General features: G+C 43.8%; 1 protein-coding gene across 4 annotated transcripts in view; it reads right to left on the bottom strand.

Moving 5' to 3' along the window:
• ANK3 (ankyrin 3) overlaps positions 1-21,677 on the bottom strand; it is a 2,768,233-nt gene that overhangs the window by 1,862,407 nt on the left and 884,149 nt on the right. The gene's annotated exons all lie outside the window — the stretch shown is intronic.

Raw genomic sequence — 21,677 nt, 5'->3', positions numbered from 1 at the left:
TGTAAATACTGTAAGTGCTGTAGAGTATTATCCAATGTGCCTCTTTATCAAATCAGCCTAGAACACAATAGTAATTATAAACAGCACCCATTCAAGACTATCCACATTTTGAAGGACCTTTCGCATCTTCTCCAAAGACCATGCTTCGCTCACATCCCAAGGTAACTTTGTCTACTAACACAGAAAGTGAGGATGGGGTGTACAGAGCAGTTTATGGATCAATTAATTAGGACCATGCTTCCAATTTTAAGTCCAGAGCCCGAATAAAACCATACAAAGTACTTTTTGGCAAGATATTACTGTCAAACTACACTAAGACGCATGGCAACATATGATTACTGATTCTTTAATTCCATACTACTGTTCAGTGGTACACAACTCTTATGATTCTGTGACTAAACATCTGTGGCAACCTGTGCATTTGCCAAATTAAAAAACAACATCTAGCTAAAGATTGAAAATCAGATCTCCTGTATGCTGTAAGTCGTACTCACTGGGATAGAAATCTGTGGGGCCGTGATGAACATTTCTGGCAAAATCCATGGTTCAGACAAAAATGTATCTAATTTAAGTTAATGTCAGTTACAGAAACTGTGCATCGGTTTGAGGGTTTTTTCTGTAGCACTTCAGAAACACATCTAGACTTGAAACACTGGTCGAACTAAAATGGTCTAGAACACGAGCACGGCTCAGAACTGAACATGCCCCCATTTAGAAGCAAGATCTGGAGTGGATGTCTTGTACCGGGTTATACGGCATCTCGTTGGCAATGGCTTTGTAAAGAAGATCACATCTAGCATCCCACCTGTGGATGGAGGCTCCTCCACTGCACAGCCTTGCCCATGCAGGACTTGTGAGAGCGAGGACGACCCTGGCAACGAGCAAGCATTCTGAGTGCATCACAACGCAAACTAACATCCAGTTATGGCACTGACCCATCTTCAAACACTTTTAGAACATTGTATAAAAGCATTCAGCTGTATGTTTGTCAAATTCAGCACAACCGACCAAAATGCCAAAGGAAAAATGCAGAACTGAGGGTTTGACAGCAAGCCGGAATGCCTGGCAATCGCATAACTGGGTTGAAATGGCTGATGACTCTACCCATGTCCATTTAAACCGATGCAATGATCTGTATTTTTAAATACATGCACCCATAGCACTATACTTCTTTTCACGGATGTATTGAAATAGACATTTATCTATTACATGTTTGCACCAATCGCCGTAATGGAATAATCATATTACCTGTTTATTTTTTATAAACTTGTTTGATTTCAATTATTTTTAGCGGATTGATTTGGTTTTATTTAAAGCTGAGATTGCACTGATTTTAACCGCCCCCTCTGTTGAATCCATAATGACATCTTGTGTATTGGGGAAGGTTTAGGCCTATTTTACTTTTTACAGACTTCCAAACAAGCATGCCGCATGCCTTTATCACGTGTCTAGGCTTGTTCCATACGCCCGATTGCCAAAGTGAAGCTTCTTTTGTCTAGAAAACAGCATATCAAATGTTAACAGGTTTCTTCAGGTACTGTGCCAAAAAATAAAACGAAACCTCCCGAACTAATAACACCAAGCAGCTACGGGAAATCAATAGCTCCCAATCTAGCAAAGTGGCTCCTATTATATATGTCTGCCAAGCAAAATGGGCTCCCAGGCAGAAACGCGCATCTCCTCTCACTGCGACTGCGCAAGCCTGCAGGCCTTCCTGTGTGTTGCTGAGCTGGCGATTGAACGTGCACTTACCATCCTGCTCAGCGACGAGCCTCGGCGGGGCCGGCATGACAAAGCTTTCCTGTCGCCTCAACACTTTGGCGCCAGGGTAGAGGGTAAAGGAGCCACACACACTGGGAAGGAAGACCAAGCAGCTCAGTGTCACATTCACTTACCTGAAAAAGAAAAGGGACAGGGTTTGAGGTGGATAATCACAAACGTAAACAGTCTATTTACAGTAGCCGGCTGTTGCTTAATTAGCTTGAACTCAGAAGCGGATTACGCGTGATGGCGGACGCTTTTTTATTTGTAAGTAGTGAATGATGGGCCTAGCAACAGAAGCCGATGAAACCAAGCGGCAGGTGACAAACACAAACATGTAATGCGCCTGTTTGCGGATGAGCAGATGCGACAGTAAAACAGGTGATGGAAATATAACCCGGAACCTTCCTCCTCCCTCCCACCCTCTGCTCCCGGATAAACCCCCAAGGGTGCTTTCTCCAGGAAGTGTCTAATGATCGCCCGGGATCCTTTGTAGCTGCGGCTTCAGAAGGGAACGTGGAGCAAGTAGTCACTGTGATTTTGCCAGTGATCTCCTAGGCAACTGGCAGCTCAAATGAGCCACAAATAGCAGCGGCAAAGCCCATAGCCGATTGCCATCTCGAAGCTTTGAACACTGTGAAGACAACAGAAATCTCGCAGCCGACCTTATACCTGACTCATTGCTTACTTTCGTTATAATATTTTTTTCAGAATGCAGCATGAGGGACCGTGGCATGAATAGGACATATTTATTTATTCAACTATTCAAAAATCTACTTCACCTGCGTCCCCTTTAAACACTGCAGGAAATGATAGTTTAACAGAATGGGCCAGACGTTGTTGCTTATGTACAGCGCTTTGTTGCTTCTCAGCTAGGCTTGCGCTTCATAAATCACATATATGCATGTAACAACAGACGTCATCAACTTGCATGTCAAGTGTCTCCATTTGCATTCGATTTTATTCTATTTCGTGTGACCATATTTTCCAAATCAAAAACCGGGACAGGCCACCATAATAAAAGTAGGACTATAATTTGATAGTAGCTGTCAACACCAAAGTAGGGCTACACCACAGAACAAAGAACACAGAACAATACAATGAGCAGTTATTCTCATAATTCTTCTATTGGACAAGGCAGTTTGACAATCAGCAAGTGAACAAAGCACCGATTCACACATAATGATTTATTCAAACAGAGGGGTCCTCAGCCCATTGCTGACCACCCCTCCAAACATAGCCAGGCAGTCAGGAAGAGCTGACAAACACAAAAGAAGGACATTCACACTATCCCTGACAGGCATCTGTATGAGCCAGGTGGTATGCCTTACCTCTTGCCAGCAGGATGAGCACATCTGTAAGTGGATGTCGGTGGCACTCAATGGGTGGGCATCATGCTATGCCAGCGAGATGCATTAGGCCCTGCAGCAGTATATCACGGAGTACTAGAGCCCTCAGGCCTGACTTTCATCGGCTGCCCAGAACAGTGGCACACCAAATGACTTCAGCACACCTGTAGTGTGATTCGGGGACTGGCACCTGTGAGTGCACACTCCTCTGTTTTATTATACTTGGTGACACTTCTCTGCATCGCCGCATGCCAGTTTGCGTGTGAGGGTATGCCCATGGTCCGCGCACATAGCGAGTCAGACGTTTTCCATTGGTGTCTGCCCGACATGATAAAACCAGTCAGAACCGGATTCAGATGGGCTAGAGCCCCCAGTCCTGGGATACACAAATCATGTGGCTAAACCTGGCCAATTCCTCACCCAAACACAAAGAGGGACAAGGGACAGTCATGAGACCCCTCAGGCATTCAAGGCAAACTAAGGCAATCTCTCCATTTTGTGAATGGAGGAGGGGGTCAAAATTGACCCCAGTCAGGGAAAATCGTACCCACAAGGTTCACACCATGTTACACAAAGAAAAAAACACCACCAGCCTACCAATCTGACTAAAAGAGTGATTGCCCCTCACTGGAACACGAAGGCAAGAACTCAAGCCAGAAAACAAAAAGAAAGAGCTACTCTCTCAGTCAGGGTGGGGAAAACGCCTGGCTGAGAGGTAAAGGAATAAAAACGTTAAATAAGGGGGTCCCCACAGTTAGTCAAAGGAACAGCAGAAATTGGATTCTGTCCTTACAATTAACATCCAAATAACCACAGAAGACAAACTTCTTAATTTCCCGTCCACTGATTGTCAACCTCAGGTTCTGTTGTCTCATTCCCACCCGGGCCAAACACCATAATGTTAAGTGTTGCTACTATCAATTTCTATGCCCTCTTTAATAGACAATTCGTCTAGCCTCCAACTCTGCGCTGGGATTTCACTACAGAGATCAATCAATGCTCAATAACGGTTTAGGGATATCAGATGAAGCCTATGACCTCCAGAGCACCCCGCTCGCTGCACCCCATCCATCGCGGTCCTAAGATCAACTAAAAGTATGTAACAGAATTATTTCTATTGAGATACATATTTTAGTGTAAACAAACACGGAAAGCAGCGAAAACCCAAACGCCTGATCAATGGTACTGACCCATTTTTGACATCCTGCTTGCAGGTGGTCAATCGCTCCGTTTTACTCTAGCCGCTCTTTCAGAGGATTCAGGGGCACTTTACTATAGATTTGTCCTTCCCAGTCATTAAATGATATTGGTCAGTAATTACTAGGGTTCTCCGTGAAGCCCTTTTACACCGTGAAGGAAGCACGTCCCAGTACGGCATTCAACAGCTCAGTAAGAAATGGGACACAGATATTCGGTTCCTCCTTGAAATATTCATGAGCACCTTGTATGGTCCCAGGGCTTTTGTCAATTGTGTATATCCAGTGCTATAAGTGGGAAAAGGAATTGAGGGGGGCTCTATTAAGGGGGGGCGTGGCCAAAGTGGGTGTGAGAAGGTGGGCAGCGAGGCGATGGACTTGACATTCCTTGGCTCCCATATATAACAGGCAGTGAGAGTGCCAAGAAAAAGAGATGAGGCACACTGCCATCATTCCTCTATTTGGTGCGCCCCATCTCCTATGGTTTCATAATCACAGCCTCTGAAGGCAGCAAGTGATTAAGAAACAAAAGGAGAGGAAGCACCAAAAGGAATAAGGCAAGTGTGCCACACCACTCCTTTTGTTATTCCACTGGAGGCAACCACCTCCTCAAGTAGCCATTTAATTCAACATAGCAGCGTGGTTAAATGGCTGCATACAAGGTCAGTGCCTCTCCCTTTTTTCCTTAGAAGAAGCACTGACCCTGCAGGCAGCCCTTCAACCATGTAGCTCTGTTGAGGGATAAGGCTGTCTGAGGGTGTGGGCGCCTGTAGGGCTAATTGCAGGGTTGGGGGTCAGCAGATCCCTAGCTCTGCAGCACTTTTTGAAGACTGTCACAGCTCATCCCAAGGTGGCCCCGGCCCACTTAAAGCCATGTCTGTGTCTCGGAGATGATCTGACTTCTTCTAGTGAAAACAGGGAATTCATATCATTAATATAGTTCATCTGTAAAACACCTACCCCATCACTGTGCTGGACAAAATGCTCACTAATTTCTTTGTACAGAGCGCTCAAATGATTCCACTATTTTGCCTCTAATACTACACATATCTTAGCATTGCACAGAGATCGCCGACCAGCACTACACACAATATCCCTGTCATGGCACACGCAAACAGCTCCCAGCACTTTTACAAACACGTGTACACAACTTTCACCAACACTGCAGCACCGCACATGGCCCTGCTCTCTGGTTGCCTTTTTTTGTGACACAGTTCCTACTTTCTGTCACAAAGATGAAACGTTCTGTTCATCCTGTTCGGCCCACATTTTAGGCGCTTGAATCAAAATGTGCATCTTCAAGAGACCATCCATTACAGGAACCCACATTCTATCATCCCTTAATATTCAACCATTGGCAGTTTCCACTCCTATGACACTCCAAAATACCCTGCCATCTCAATCCACTTGAGCAACAAGTTTCTGCATCGTGACTTTAAAAGTTATCGCATGTCACGTTGTCAGCACTTTTTCTGTGGGGCCCTGATAAGCTAAAGGCAGTGTTGCAAACAATCTGATCATAATATTTCATATTCAACTTGTCCCTGCACATGAACAGTCCACCTCTCTCCGAGGAAAGTGTGCTCTGTACAAGCTGCAATCACAGGTTCAGGTTCTAATCCCAGCAGGGCTGACTCCGCAACGTCATTCGCCTACATCCTCCTACAGACTCCTGGGATCAGGTGTTGGGGGTCGAAGTTAGACTCCCCACATACAAGGAAGCAGCATGTGGAATTGACTTTACTGAACATCTTAATCAATATACGCAGTTCCCTCCTTTGTGCTCGTTTAGAGTGCACTTTAGAGCCATTAATCGTTGATATTGGAGAGCACTCTCACACCATCTCTTCACATTAAACATTAATGAGTATCAGATACTGAATTCATCAAGTATTTCATTAAGTGACACCTTTGCACAACACACATGCACCCAAGATTCTCTACAACCCAATGGGCCCACACTGCACTTACAAAGTCCAAACTGCACCAACTGGATCTACACTAGACCCAGGAAGCCTTTGCATCCATTAGCACACAGGAACCAAAGTGCACTCAGACCCTATGCAGCCATCAAATACACTGCACCAACACGACCCACATTGCATCTGGACACATTCTGCACGCCACAGACACATCGCCCCCAGAAACCCTCAAAGGGACTCCGCACCATTAGGGCCCGCATTTCACAACAAAACCCTGTCCATCAAACAGACATACTGTGCGCCTACAGACCCTCTTGCAACACCCAGACACACACACTCACAAGAGCCAATTTGAACACAGGGTCCATCTACTGTCCATAGACTCTTACCCACAAACCTTTTGACGTCCACAAACCGATGCTGCACTCACAGGACCCACAATGCATCGACAAGTTGCACACTAAACTCAGGAACCCTCTGCATCCCACCGGCACAGACTGCACCTGGAGATCTTCTGCATCATAAGGACACAATCCATGGTCATGCAGACAAACAGACTTTCTATGCACATGCTGCTCTCCAACTTTACTCAAAGGTTTGGAGGTTGAAGTCATAAGAATGCTGTTTCTGGTAGCACTCTGGTGTGTGGGGAGACTGGTAGATTTGAGGCAAAATAATGATGACACAAGCTGGGAAATGAGAAGATACTGCTACACACTATCTTCAAGTAATGGTGTAAAGGTCCTGTTAATAGCATTCTCTCAATACTCTCAAATACATATGCATTCGTTGCCCCCAACTCCCTTCCACCATTCTGAGCCCCCAGCACTACAAACGTCCACTGTAATACTTCAACACAAACACAGCCTAGATACATGTGGTGTGCAGACTTGCTCCTTAGCAGTTTCTGGCAATCCTGGCAATGTGGTGAGTTCCTGGGCAGTTAATGATAATCCCTGGCAATGGCAAAGGAATTTGAACTTTTGATGGCAAAACTCTGTCAATAGCATATTTCACAGGCATATGATGCCATCCTTGGTTTGGAACTAGGGAGGCGGGGGCGGGAGGGAGTGATATCTCGGCACTGAGTGGAAATCTCTGGCAATGAGGTGAGTACATCAGCATTTGCCAGTGTTAGAACTTATTTTCTATACTCTGGCCTGGGGGACAGATGTAGGGAAGGCTAACCCATTTTGTGACAGGGACAACTCTGGGAACTGTAGCCAAACCAGTTCAAGGTAGCAGTGACGAGAGGTCTAGGCTAAGTCTCAGGAGGTGGTGAGCTTGTAAAGAGTCCACAATGAGTACACACAATGGGAGTCACAAATTACACTCAGACAGCATTTATAAAAAAACAGTTATTTATTTATAGCCAAACAACACTATGTAAAATGACTACTAACAGGTAGAAGCATCACACAACACTAATAATAATAGAATACATATATAGTCACCAGAGTTAGGCATAAGGCAGATCAAACCCCTGTAAAGGAAAGTATAGATTAGTTTATGCACTAGAGGTCCACAGAGAATTAGCCCTAGCTTCAAAAATCCTTCCCTAAATTGTCTGGGGCATTATGCCCAAAAGTTCTGGAAATGTTCTGACACAGTTTGTAACGCTGGACACAATGATTGTAGGGTCTCTGGGGTCCAGTGAACGATTCCAAGAGTTAGAAGACAAGTTATTCTAACTAACCAAAGTGTCCCCAACCTTCCAAAGGCTTGCGCGAGCAAGTAAAGGCAAAGCCAAAGTATTTTAAACGTTTTAGAAAAGTTAGCAAAACGTTTAAAGTGAGTTTAGAGGCAGGTAAGAACCACTGTAACTCACCTCCTTACTACGATTCTTCAAAGGACTTGGCAGGTCAACGAAAGAAGGCCCCAGGTCGCTTTTCCTGCTGTCAGCCTCAGTCCTTGATTTGCAGGGGTTGCAGGATCGAGCAGATCGCCGGTCAGTGTCTTTGGCTGGTGCAATGACTCTCGGTGGCAGAATGCAGCAAAACACGATCCAGGACTGGACTCGACTCAGGTAAGCTATTTCGGATGGTGGTGTGGGGTACATTTAAGGCCCTAAGCAGAAATCCTATTCACCTAAAACTGCGTTTCAACAGTGCCACCAAAACGGCTGTGCTTTTGTCTTTCTGGCACATATGTGGCAAGCAGTTGAACAGTGCATTGGAAAACGGCCCTGCATTTGCTTAATTTTCATCTGCATAACTAGAAGTTATGCCCTGCCATCAGAACAGCGCTGCACCTGTTTTTCTACATCTGCAGAACAAAATGTACGCACAATATCCAAAACAGCCTTGTTTTAGTGATAAATCACATGAGGGGAAGGGTTTCTATATTATAACAACACAGCTTTTGTTTCCCTTTGATGTGAACCATCGCGCTCAAATTACTGCAACTGAAAGAAATAGCGTGGCTTTTTCTCTTTTCTGTGTCAAAATCAAAGAAATTCGGTGCAGTATCCCTCTGTGTCCATGAACCAACAGTACATGCTAATCCGCCCCCCCCAAGACTAATTGAAAGACAATCCCGTGGTCTGCAGAACCACATTTGAAACTTTAATTGAAAGGCCTGCACATGTGTGAATCTGTTCTGGGAAATAAGGAGACATGTTGTTTAAAAAGTCAACATCAAATGACAACTTTTTCTTGCACAGAAATATCATTGAATATGTGTGGGAGGGGTTTAGGCTACATAATGTACATTATATATATTTGTCACCACAAGATTTGGTTACCTTTTTGGTTACCTTGGAAAAGACTCAAACTTGAAAAACCAGTTTGAGGCTCAGGCACAAGATTCAATGGAAAACCTGGCCTTCCACTGGAAGACACATTAATCAGTGACCTGGTCCACAATGACATGTGAGGTGGCTGAGAGTGTGAGAATTCACTGTGCTGCTAGACTAGCAGGCAGTCCTGGAAGAGGGAACAAAGGAAGCCAGTATGGCTAGTGCGTGACTGAGAGGTGCGATTTCCTCCAACACCCACTCTGAAGGAGGAACGGTCAAACTTCAAAGGGCATCATAAAAGACCTTTGTTGCAAGCTGAGCCAGGCAGAGACAGTTTGCTGTGGGGGTCTGCAGCACTGCCCCTACATGTGACAAATCCTCCCCATTGACAGGATTTCTTCATTTTAAGACATTTTCCCAGCACCCTGAATATGTAGTCAGTTTTTATTATGCAAGTTTTCCATGTGATCTTTGGACAAATATAAAGAGACCAAGTGCATGTTTCTAGCACTCTGTGAACTGAAATGGCCAGGAAAGACGCATTTCTGGTTGAATTTTAAGTGGGACGAATATGAAACTAGGTGGAAAGATGCAAAGAAGTAATTATAAACATATGTACTCATTGGCAGAATTTTAAATAGTATGCATTTCATAAAAAGGGCAAAAGTGTGCCAAAGGATGATGCAACCTTGCACAGAGCCAGCGCTCGGGTTTTCCAATTTCCTGTGACCCACTGAATCCGCATATCTACTTCTTATGGCGGTGGCTATGCTAAGTCTGAAGTTTTGCTTCATAACCCATTTTTGCTAAAAAGTAGACTTGAGAGACAAAGGAAGGTCATAAATGCAAACACACAAATGATGCCCTTTCTCATGAACTAGTAGGCCCAGGGGGAGGAGAGATGACTGGTAGGCTGTCCTATCCCAGGATAGGAGTAATTCAGAGTACTCCCCCCCACAGATTGTAAAATAGATGTTGTAATTTTAACTATATAAGGGAGACACAGAGAGACACAAGGGATTCAAATCCGTTTCCAGATAATCCATCCCTTCAGATCCAGATCATCGATTCCATTCCATCTACAGCATGATACCCACATTCCAGATCCAGGCACATACAAGAATCCAGGGAGAAAGGAGAGGAGGCAGATGATCCCATCCAAGAGAGTGCAGAGACCAGACCTTGCCTAGCTGACCCCATCTAGGATAGCGCAGTGACCAGACATTGGCCCAGCTTTCCAGAATCCCATCCAGGTGAGCGCAGTGCCCAGATCCCTTATCCTAGTTGTCCAGAGTGACCAGAGGCCTCACTGGCTTTCCAGGATCCCGAACTCCAGCTTACATTGCAAGTAGCACATAACCCCAGTCCCCAAACTGCATATCCCGCTCTTTTGACTCTTGCATCCCATTGAGAATCCCATTCAAAGTCCCAAATTGCCCTTATAATTCATTCACCTTTCCATAGGCCAGCAGTATTCAAACTGTGGGGTGCGACCCCGCAGGGGTACGCGGCCGCATCGATGGGGGGCCGTGAGAGCCCAGCGTGAATTGTGTAAAAAAACAAAAAAAAAACGTTTGTTAGATTGGAAGAAATGAGTAGGGGTGGCTCACATGGTCGGGCTAAAGCATGAAACTGTCTCAGGCACCAATGAAAAAATGGCCTGCAGTTGTAAATGTATATTCATTCCTTTAGTCATAGACTGTTTGAATAGTACCCATGTGGGTGCTTTATGTTAAAATATAAGTACATTTTGATATTTAAAGAATATTTATTCAGCAACAATGATCAAAATTACTAACTGCATAGTGAAGTAACTCATCAAACTGGCCCACATTGGCCAAAAAGGTGGCCCATTTTGACTGGCCCACACTAGCATTTTGGGTACAGGCATTGCCCTATTGCCCAATAGGCCAGTCCGAGCCTGGCAGTTCATCGATAATGGTGAGGGGGCGCCCACCCAGTGGCCCACTCACCCATTATGGAGTAGCTAAGGAGTCAGCCCAGTGAAACAATTAGCACTCCCTCAGCTGCTTTTTCCAGCTGAGGGAGTGCTCCTGGGCTGGCTGAACTGTCAAAGGGAAATAGTATTTCCCTTTAATAGTTCAGTTCAGTTCCCTAGGCGCACATGCTCACTGAGCCATGCAAGGCTGGGGCGTTTTGCTTCGCCAGCATTGCATAGCTCATTGGAAATGCTGGCTGGGGCACTGCATGGCTGAAAGTGCGAAGGGGAGCTCCTGCGCCTCCTTGCAGATATGGACAGAGCAGCCTGGAGCAGGGCGTTTCAGCACCCACACGCAGGCCAATGCAGAAGGTATGTTTATGTTCATTTTATTTAATTCACACATGTGTATGGATGCGTGTATGCTTGTGTTATGAGTGTATGGTGATGGATGCTTGTGTGAATGATAGAGTGAATGGTGTGTGTGTGTGTGTGTGTGTGTGTGTGTGTGTGTGTGTGTGTGTGTGCGTGCGTGCGTGCGTGCGTGCGTGCGTGCATGCGTGCGTCGAGCTGATTTTGGCAAGTGTTCGAAGGAGGGGTGTACAACAAAGGCATTTTAAAAATGCCTAAATGCCTTTGTTGCACAATCCCCCTACCCACCTGCCAGTATCAGCTCTCCTTCTGAAGCGCTCTGGAGCCCAGGGGACAGCGATTGTCTTTTTCGACTGGATTTCTATCATAGATGTCTAGTCAAAAATACCATGCTTTCCCCATTGGCACCCCAGCGCCTTGCATGCACACATAATCATGTTGATTGAGTCAGGCCCTGGGGACATGGAAGGTATCTTTTTACTGAACATTATCATGGATGTCCAGAAAAAAATGTCATGTCTGCCATGTGGGCCCACCAGCACCAATTGCAGACTGTTAGGCTATTTACCAATTTTTTTTTAAGTATGCTCTACAATGCAACATTTTAACCCATTATTTTAAAATAAACACCCCCCGAACCCTCCTTGATTGGTTCAGGCTCCCTTGCTGCGCTCGGTTGCTATGGCATTTTTTGGGGGGGGAATAGTTATGCACCTCCACTTAAAAAATTCACCAGCCGCCACTCTCCCTGGGTCTGTCTTGGGAATGGGAGGGGGAGCCGAGGGACTGTGTTGGGAGAAGGATGAGCGGGAACCATGGGATAGTGGTGGGGGCAGGGTGGGGAGAGCCCAGGGTGGGTAATGGGGTAGGGAGAGCCTAGGGACTGACTAGGAGTGGGATGAGGGAGCCCAGCGACCATGATGGGAGCAGGTGGGGGAGCCCAGGGACTATACTGGGAGTAGGGTGCGGTGTCTGCGTGTAATACATACTGTCCACCTGCCATTTGTGGGGGGGTCCGGCCTGCCAAAATTTTGCACAGGCCAAAAAAGTTTGAAGACCACTGCCATAGACTAATTTGTATTAGCCTGTGTATGTTAGTGTATTCCTTTTAGAAGTTCTTCAGTTGTGTGTATAACTCCTTACTATCATTTTGCAGTAATTCAATTAAATCCCCTATAAAGAGATTCACGTTGTGAGTTGGTTGACATTTGAAATTAACCACCTCGTGCCAAGTGCCTTTCTTTAACTACTATAGTCATTAAAATATAGCCTTAACAGAATTAGTCTGTGTACCAAAAACCGAATTTGCCCGTGTTTTGTGTACTTTCCTATAAATTCCTAATGTGCAGCTGTCCCATAGAAAACCCTAAACCGTAGTCCGATTTCGAACCATCCCTTTCTGTCAGAATCCTATCTGTTATGTGCCTTTGTCCTTCTCATTAAAAACGATTTCCGATTTTGACAGCAAAGCCCTTTCCGTGGCTGCCTGTCATCACAAGTCCTGTATAGAAACAAATTCCCATTCTGCCGCATGTTTTCCTTTTGCATTTGTTTTCTGTCCCAAAATCGACTTTCTTACCTTGTGTTCATGTTGCCTTGGTGTCCTGCTTAGTAGTCTGTAAGCTTCCTTAGATCTTGAGTGTAGCAACACAAATTTCCTTCCTTGCTGTCCCACCGCGGTTGTAAGCTGCTGTGCGAGTAACCAGTGAAATCCAATTATGCCGTTTTGCTCATAAATCAGGTTTTCCTTTTCTTTTCTGGCCCCCCAGCTTGGGGTGGTGGGCTGAATTCTAAATATGATTTTTCCCTCTTCATCTTGACTCCCAGCCACTGCTTTTTATCCAAAAAGAATGTAGTTAGCAGATGTTTGGTGGTGAATGTTGCAGGGGGAGTGCTTAACCTTAAGTACATCACATGCTTAAAATAAGTTTTCCTGTTTTGCCATTAATAGCAAGACAGTGCTCTTCCAGGACAGCAGCAGAAGTTAGTCGCCAGGACTCCCTCAGATGGGTCTCTCGTCTCCTCACAGGTCTTACAGCTGGACAGACATCTTGGTTCCTTCAGGTTTCTCCAGGATCTCTCTAGAGTGGGTGCAGGGGTCCTCTTCCTATCCAAAAAGCCAGGTATGTGCAGAAACTCCCATTAGCCAATAGCAGAACTAGCCCCTCACACAACCCAGCAGTGGTCCAATCGAGACCACTGGTGGGAACACTCATGCATAACACTCAAACAGTTTGTGGGTCGGGACCAGACAGTCCCAGCCCATATCCTGTAAGCAAGCACACATAGCCCTCAAGTAGCCCATCAAAAGCCTCTGCTTTCCCGGGCACTGGAAGTCCATGTAAGGATTTTCCTGGCCTCACAGGCCAGGAAGAAGGGTAAAGAACAAGATGGGGACACTAGCCACAGTTAGTGGCCATACGTTGTAAGGATAAAACTAAAAGCACCAAAAAATGGTACAAATTCACTGCTGCCATCAGCTTGTACCCCATTGTACTGCACTGTAAGATGCATTGTACAGTGATAAAAAGTTACCACAAATGATAACAAGTTACTAAAAGTAGTAACTAAGTACCATGACTAAGAGAAACAATGTTTCCCAGTACCGGCAGCCTGAAGGACATGTCAGTTTCCCCATAACAAATGAGCAAAAGACAGTGTAGTGAAGCTTAAGGCTTCACTGCACTGGAAAAAGTACAGGTCAGGATCAAAAATAAAAGCAAAAAGTTTGGAGGTCCATAGAAATGGAAGGAAAGGTGCAGTAAAGAGAAATCAGTTAGCAGTTCCTGGGAAGTGTAAGTAGGCAGTTGATGTCTATACTGGCCAATGTGAAGCGTACCTAGGTATTTTCTCATGAAACCAGGCCAATGATGTGAGTACTTGGGCATTTGGTTGGAGCATTTGCCACATGATGCGTGTACATGGCAACTCCAGGGTTCCAGATAAGATTTTAAAGTGAGGTTATTTTACCACCTATATTGTTGAAATTACTTTTCAGTAGTAAAAAATAATTCACATTACCAATGGGGTTTTTCTTTTTAGGCGCGTAAAAAGAAATCATGAACACATTTATTTGTGAAATATTTTCTTCTTTTCACCTCGTATTTGTCACGGCGTTGTGCAGTAAGGGGCACCTGTGAATTCATAAGCAATGGAAAAACTCCTGTTTTAAGTGGAACCTGAATTGTACAAAATAACCATTCAACTGAAAACAGATAGGAGAATCTACGATCCATTAAGAAAAATTGCTTGCCCTTCCTGTTGCCCGTTGTTAGCTCACCGCTCCTATGATAGGATCCCTTGAGAACTGCTTCCCTCTGTGTGTACTTGCCCCTATGACTTGTAAAACGCTCTGTTGCTTCCCAAAGGTAGTTCTTCCCTCAATATGTAACCTAATCAAAATAATAAAAATACTGGGAAAAGTGAGGAACAAGAAATGGTGAGCCCCGCTTAAATAAACCACAGTGGGCAATATGGGGGACTTCAACAGCAGGTACAATAGATAAGAAATCAGATTTGATGGGAAACAATGAGTTTCTTACAATAGGGTATTTATGAGGGACATTCTGAGCAGGTTGTGGAGGGGAGTAAATGGAACTGTCACCGGGGACAATGTGGACATACATAGAAAAAGGACAACAAACATTACACATTTTTAAGTGCAGGTAGGTGGTGCAGCCAGCTTGTGGGGTATACATTCAGGCCCAGAATGACATGAACTAAAAGGTCAAACTAAGCCTCCAATGCAATATTTAAGCTGGCTGCTGGAAGAGACCGATTGGAACATGCATGCCAGCCATACTAAACCCATCATAAATAACTGAGGCCTAGTGAATGCAAAAAGTGGGCCTTGCTGAACCTTGCCAAAAAGGAAAGGCACCCAGGTGAAAGAAAGTGTGCCTCAGAACGTTAATACTGCTGAATGTGCCCATTGGATTCCAAAAGACATGTGTTTCTGTAAATGCTGACTTCATGTATAATGGGAAAAGGCACATTATGGATGATAAAGACAAACACTAGCCTTATACATGAAACACACATACATGAAAATGCTGTGTATTTGGGAAATAAAAAGAAGGAACGGTGCCTTAGATATAAAAGCAAAGCCAAGCAACATATTTAATTTGAAATAAATAAAACACTTACTTTCCAACATACAAACTGACATTATTGAAAAGCAAAGGCCTACTTTGTTTTAAAGTGGACACCACCTTCACATGTTAAGCAGAAATCATCCATGTGAGGATAAGTCAGAATTAATAGTCATGTCCTTTCAACTGTCAGATTAAAGAAATATACTTAGGCATGGACAGAAGGCCAAGATGCATTTTATTGAAATAAAATGCTTTACATGTAAAATACATCTTCTCGATTTAAAAAGCCATTGCTTTCAGATTGCACATGTGGATTTCTTTTGCAGCATCCCCCACTAACTTCTGGGTTGTGTTATCTCGATCTGTGACCACCCAGAGACCTTTGGTCAATGCATACAAGGAATGTAGGTCTGTTTCAGCAAAATGCAAGAAAATACAGTTTCGAGATCAAATTCATGGAGGGGTCAGATAAGTGAATATAGGCCTGACCTCTCAGACTGATTTAAAGTCCCAATAAACTGTGCCTTTGCTTCAAGCAGAGATCTTCTATTGCACCCAATTGAAGGGCTGAAACAACATTGAGCCAATCACAGACCCATGTCATGTGACTTAAGAAATGAAACCTACTGAGCTTGCGGATGTGAAACCAAGGATTTTCATATGAATGCATTGCTATTGATTAACATTGGACACATTTTTCCTTAAAAAGAAGGGAACTAAACTACGCACAGAGTCGAGACCTATACCATGTTAAAGCTTGGAACAAGCCCATCAGTTCTATATATATATATATATGTATACGTATGGAGAACAATAGGATTGTGGCATTCCTATAAATGATAGAAATATGGAAGTGGGTGAGATGATAGAAGGTACAATTAACGTTCGGATCACAAAGTTTCATAGTCTCAACTATGTGAGTTTTAGTACATCAGGGTGAAAAATAACGTGCTCCAGGAAGGTCGTACTGCGACCACATTTGTTTCTTTAGGTCTGGCAAAATAGCTGAATCAGAATATATATATATTATTGGGTTTAGTTGTAAATTACAAAAAGTTGTCATGTTGTGACTTTTTGGAGTTGCTAAAGTGTAAGTTTAAAATGGTCATTCTAGACAATCTGCTCTCTCCTCCCCCATTACCTACAATCTAAATCTCATAAACCCCTTGGCCTATCAGCTGGCAGAGGCCAGACTTCTGGAGGGAGAGGAAAATGAATATCCAATCCGATGCTTGGGAAAATGGTTTGGCATCGCATAAATATTCATAATGGGATGGTGTCATAGGTGCTATATATGGTCACTCCCCTATAACACTGGACGGTTGGCCACTTGCTGGAGTTTGCTGAACTCTTTTTGCTGGAAATCTTCACTTGCAAGACTGGGAGTACCATCTGAGGGAGACAGCCTAAACCGGACGGTGCCCTGCTGTGAATAGCTGAACTATCCTTGCCTGAGTTGTGAGTTGACTCCTACCTGTTCCCAAAAGAGGGTCCGCACACCTGGCTGGCCTCCTGAGCTAATAACAGAGATCTCTCATGTAAGTAAACATATCCAAATGATATTAAATGTGTGTGGAAACTACCTATCTTAATCCTTTCCCTTAACTGTGGGTGGAGCGCAAAACTGTGTGGCCCCATAGCACATGTGATTACAAATAATTAATTCCCCTATAGAAACGATCAAGGGATGATTCTTGTTAAAATTCAAAATTAACAAATTTCATTTCCCGTTAATTTTAACACTACAGCCTATAAAGTAATTGGTTAACCCTTGTTTTCCTGTAATCCCAGGCTTCTTGACAGAAGAGGGGGGTCCCCTTTCCCGAAACCAAATCCCAAAACCATGCTTTTCATTTGAATGTGCCATTATCCCCAAAACGAAAATCCCCATCCATTCTCAATTCCCCAAACCCTGCCTTTCATTTGAATGTGCTGTGTCCCAAAACGAAAATCCCTATCCATTCAATGGACCCAAACCTTGCCTTTTAAAATAAAAATTAAATTCCCAATATATTCCCGCTCCCAGAACATTGTCTTTAAACCAAGGGGTGTCACATATAACTGATGCCTGGGTTGGGTGGTGGGAGAAAAGAGTATTTTGCTAAAACAAATTAAACCAAGCGTGATTCTCCAGTTAAAGGATATACTCTCTCTCCTGGGGTGATCAGGTGACACTCATAGCAGAAAGGTTTGAGACTGCTTTGGGGTAAAGAAGGAACCAGCATGCTGAATACAGGGTGCATTCTGATTGGCTGTGTGTTTTCAAAATTGCCTATATGTTAATGTGCAGAGAAACCCCATGTGTAAAGCATTGGAAATGTCATGTGTGATTTGGTTTAAATGCAAACATGTGTTTGTCACAATTGAAATGTTATTTAGAATACCTGCTTGTTCATCATGACAAGAAAGTTACCTATAAACTGAAGCTGTTGTGTTGTGCCGGTTGTATACGAATTGTTCGTTTTACAACTGTTGGAATTACAATTGACCTTTCCACAATTGACCGAATTGTGAAGGTCAACTGTAACATATATGTGGGGGGAAACCCCCCCAAAACCTCCCACCCAACGCCAAGCCCCCCAAAACCCCGATATATATATTACCAAACCGATATATACGGTCAATTGTGAAAAGGTCAATTGTGACCCTTTAAATTCGATCAATTGTTCATTAGAACAATTGTAAACGAACAATTTGGGTAATACCATTGTGCCACAGGGTTGGTGGCTTGTGCTATTTTCAGTGTAATGTTTATTAGTACCACAACCTAAATACATATATGTATATTCTTCTATACACATGCCTGGTTCCTGGCTTATTGGTGGTACAGGGGGAAGGAGCGGAGTGGCATTATACAGGTTGGGAATGGACCCAAATAAGAATACGTTCAGCGGCTTGTTGAGCGACAGCTTGAGTGGAAAGGCAAGGAACTCTGTGTTGAGAGTGGTCGTCCAATAAATCATTACATGCTGTGCTCGGGATGTGACCATGATGGGTGAAGTGCCAGAGTGGAGGCAGAGGAAGTGAGAGACAGAGACACGTTAGAGGAGTGGGAAAAATCCGAACTAGCAGGCAGATGAAAGATAGGTTAAGAGGGTAACCCAGAGGCGAGGAGGTAGGCATTTAGTTTGGTTTTGAAAAAAACTGGGTGGACCGTTTCTCAGATGTCCGGGGGTAGAGAATTCCATGCAAGTGGAGCTAAAAGAGAGGAGCAGAAGCAAGAGGAAGCACAGGGAGGGTGGGAGTCACAGGGGTAGTCGAGGAGGCAGAGCAGAGATTATGAGAAGTCTTGTAGAGTTGGATAGAGGAGAATAGATACAGTGGGTGGTGCCTTACTGTGGGTAGATTTGTGAACCAGGAGAAATCCGGCCCTGTTTTGCATCATCAGCCATCCAGCCTAGTGACGGTATGAGGAAGGAGGTGTGAAGTCGGGGAGTTCAAAGAGCATCCTGGCAGCAAAGTTAATGATCTTGTCAAGAGGACGGAAAGCATATTTGTGGAGACCAAAGAGGATGTTTGCACAGTAGTCAGTTTAGAGAAGACCAGAGTAGTTAAGAGATGCTTGGTGGTGTTGAAAGGAAGGAGGTGCCTGATTTTACTAATATTTAGGAGGTTGAGGTGAGGTGTTGTTCCAGTTTTGGAGATGAAAGTAGAGGAGGTGTGAGAAGGGTTATAGAAGACGCAGCGGTTTCTAGCTGAAGAGTAGGGGAGAGTGTCAGGTGGGAACTGGATAAGTAGCAGAAGAGATGAGAGAGAGCTTTTGGCAAGGAAGAAAAACACCTCTGTTTTGGTAGAGTTTAATATCAGAGAGTGCAAAGCCATTCAATATTTAATGACGAGAGGCAGTTGGAAATTTAGATCAGAGGAGAGTTCAGGAAAATAGAAGATTTAGGTGTCATCGGCAAAGAGTTGGTACGAGAACCCAAAGGAGGAGATTAGTGCCCCAAGAGCAGAGGTGTAGAGTGTAAAGAGGAGCGAACCAAAGACATAGCCTTGTGGAACACCAACAGTTAGAGGAGTGAGTTGAGAGGTGTTGTCGCTCCAGGAGACATAGAATTGGCGAGGTGCAAGGTAAGATTCAATCCAGGCAAGGGCTCCATCAAGAATCCCAAGGAGAAAGAGAGTATTAAGGAGATCAAAGTGATCAGTGTCAAAGGCAGCAGACAGGTCAAAGAGATTTAGGATAAAGGACTTTTGACCAAGAAGAGGAACTGAAACCGCCTTAGTGGATATTAGAGAGTAAATATTTTAGCAGTGAGAGACAGTCAAGTTGGCAGCATTAATCCTGCTTGATTTATTGGTGCATTTGATATCATTGACCACACAATTCTTCGTTATCACCTTGCAAATCTGTTTGGAATGACTGGCCCAACCATGAACTGTTTTGGGGCCTTGGTGGATGGAGTTCAGCATGTAAATCTTGGAAAGCATTGGAAGAAAGAGACCCCATTCTCCTGTGTAGTCTCTGAGTGCTGTGCCCTTTTCCCTTTGCTCTTCAATACCGACCACAAGCATGATAGAGGAATCAAGTCTGGATATTGAAATGCATGACAAAACATTCAATTGGACAAAGACAGGGTAGCTGGTGGTTTGGTTTAGGTCTAGGCTTGGGGGAGGAGGGGCAACTGGCTTTGCCTAAATGCTGGCAGTCACAGTCCTTCTTACAGGCTTGTCCAACTGAACTAGGATATGCACCTACAACGATTTGATGTGCTGCACAATTTGTATGTCTGTTTTGAATAATGTTCTACCTTTCAAACACACAATGTTCTAAAGCACTCCTCTCTTGGGTAAAACTGCAATATAATTATAAGCCAAAAATGAGACTTATGTTTTTCACTTTGCCATGGAAGATGTTATCCTCTCCCGCAGAGTTTTGACCTCTGCTCGGCAGAGATCCGTGGAGTTAATGAATGTGTGTCAACCTAGTGACTCACAGCAGGTTTTAAAATATTCATAGCTCCTTCCATATCTGTAGAAATACAAAGCTAACAACCCCTGCACTTTCCTAAATTATAATTCCTTTTCTTGTCAAAATTCCTATCGCTTTCATGTTTATGGAAATCTATTTTTACACTGAAAAGTAAACTGCAACAATAAAGGCAAACTCAATGAAGCAAAAAATAATGCTTCAAAGACCACATCTGCATTTCCGGGGCATGAAAAGCAACATAGAATACACAGGCTTATGCTAATAGCTGTATCATTCATTGTTTTAAGAGCACAGTCCATAAATAACCAATCATATCTCAGTCTTCCTAGACATACACAGGTATAACATTTTTACCAACGCACACGAAAGGAGTAGACGAACTGAGTGTTACCCACTGTTTTAGATAGCGCTGCAGATATGACTCGAAAATAAGAGGTATTTACTTCCTCCTTCTGGAATTTGAGAGTAAAAGGATTTTTCAGGGTAAGACATTTATTATCACTGCAGGCTGATATTTTTAGGAAAGTAAAAAAAAAATGTAATTTTAAAAATATAGGTATTTTCCATGCAACTCATACATTCTTTTTGGCGAGGAGTAATCACCATTAATGAAGAATGATTTTTTAATCTTATGTAGACTATCACACCTGAGATCACGGAGGGCAACTACCGCACTTGTTTTTGTAAACTAGCTTAAATTTGCTTTAAAAGCCAAATTAAAAACAAAAAAACATGCAGAGCTGTAAGCGTCCGGCAGGCGTACAGGCGCCACTCACTGCAGTGAGAAGTTTGCTGAGCAACCAAGTTGAGATTAACAACCCAATGTTAGAATGTATTGTGTGCCCAGCATCATCAAAGTGATTCACAGTGGGAATGCTGGTTTATATTGTAGGCACCACATCATAAAGTGAGTTATAGTATGAATATTGGCATATATGTTTTCTTATGTTAATGGGTCTTGTACCGCGCACTGTCACCACTTGTGTGGTCTCTTGGCATCCTGGCAGATCTGCAATGGAAGGGAGTTGTGGCATCTGTTAGTGGGTTGAGAGGAAGGAGAGCAAGAGAGCTTTGATGTGCTGTTGGCAGCTTCAGTTCGGAGCAACTGGTCACTGAGCGCTGGTGCGTTTTCTGTCGGTAGCCGTCATGTGGTGTTGAGGTCTGGTTGTTTATGGTTTGGTTTCATGTTGGGTTTTGTGAAGTGCGTGCGTTTTGTGGTGCAGTAGAGGTATGGTTGTGTTTAGTTCAGAGTTTGAGGTTGAGTATGTAGAATGGTGAGTTTTTAGTATGGTTAGTTCGTAGCAATACATTTCAAACTCCCAACCATCCATCTAAGTGTGACACACTAGTGTTCCCAGAAATCCATTTAAGTGT

Source organism: Ambystoma mexicanum, chromosome 8 (genome assembly GCF_040938575.1).
Source record: "Ambystoma mexicanum isolate Mex_15411 chromosome 8, UKY_AmexF1_1, whole genome shotgun sequence".
Classification (NCBI taxonomy): domain Eukaryota; kingdom Metazoa; phylum Chordata; class Amphibia; order Caudata; family Ambystomatidae; genus Ambystoma; species Ambystoma mexicanum.
Note: the sequence above shows the minus strand (reverse complement) of the source record. Positions and strands in the feature narration are given on the sequence as shown.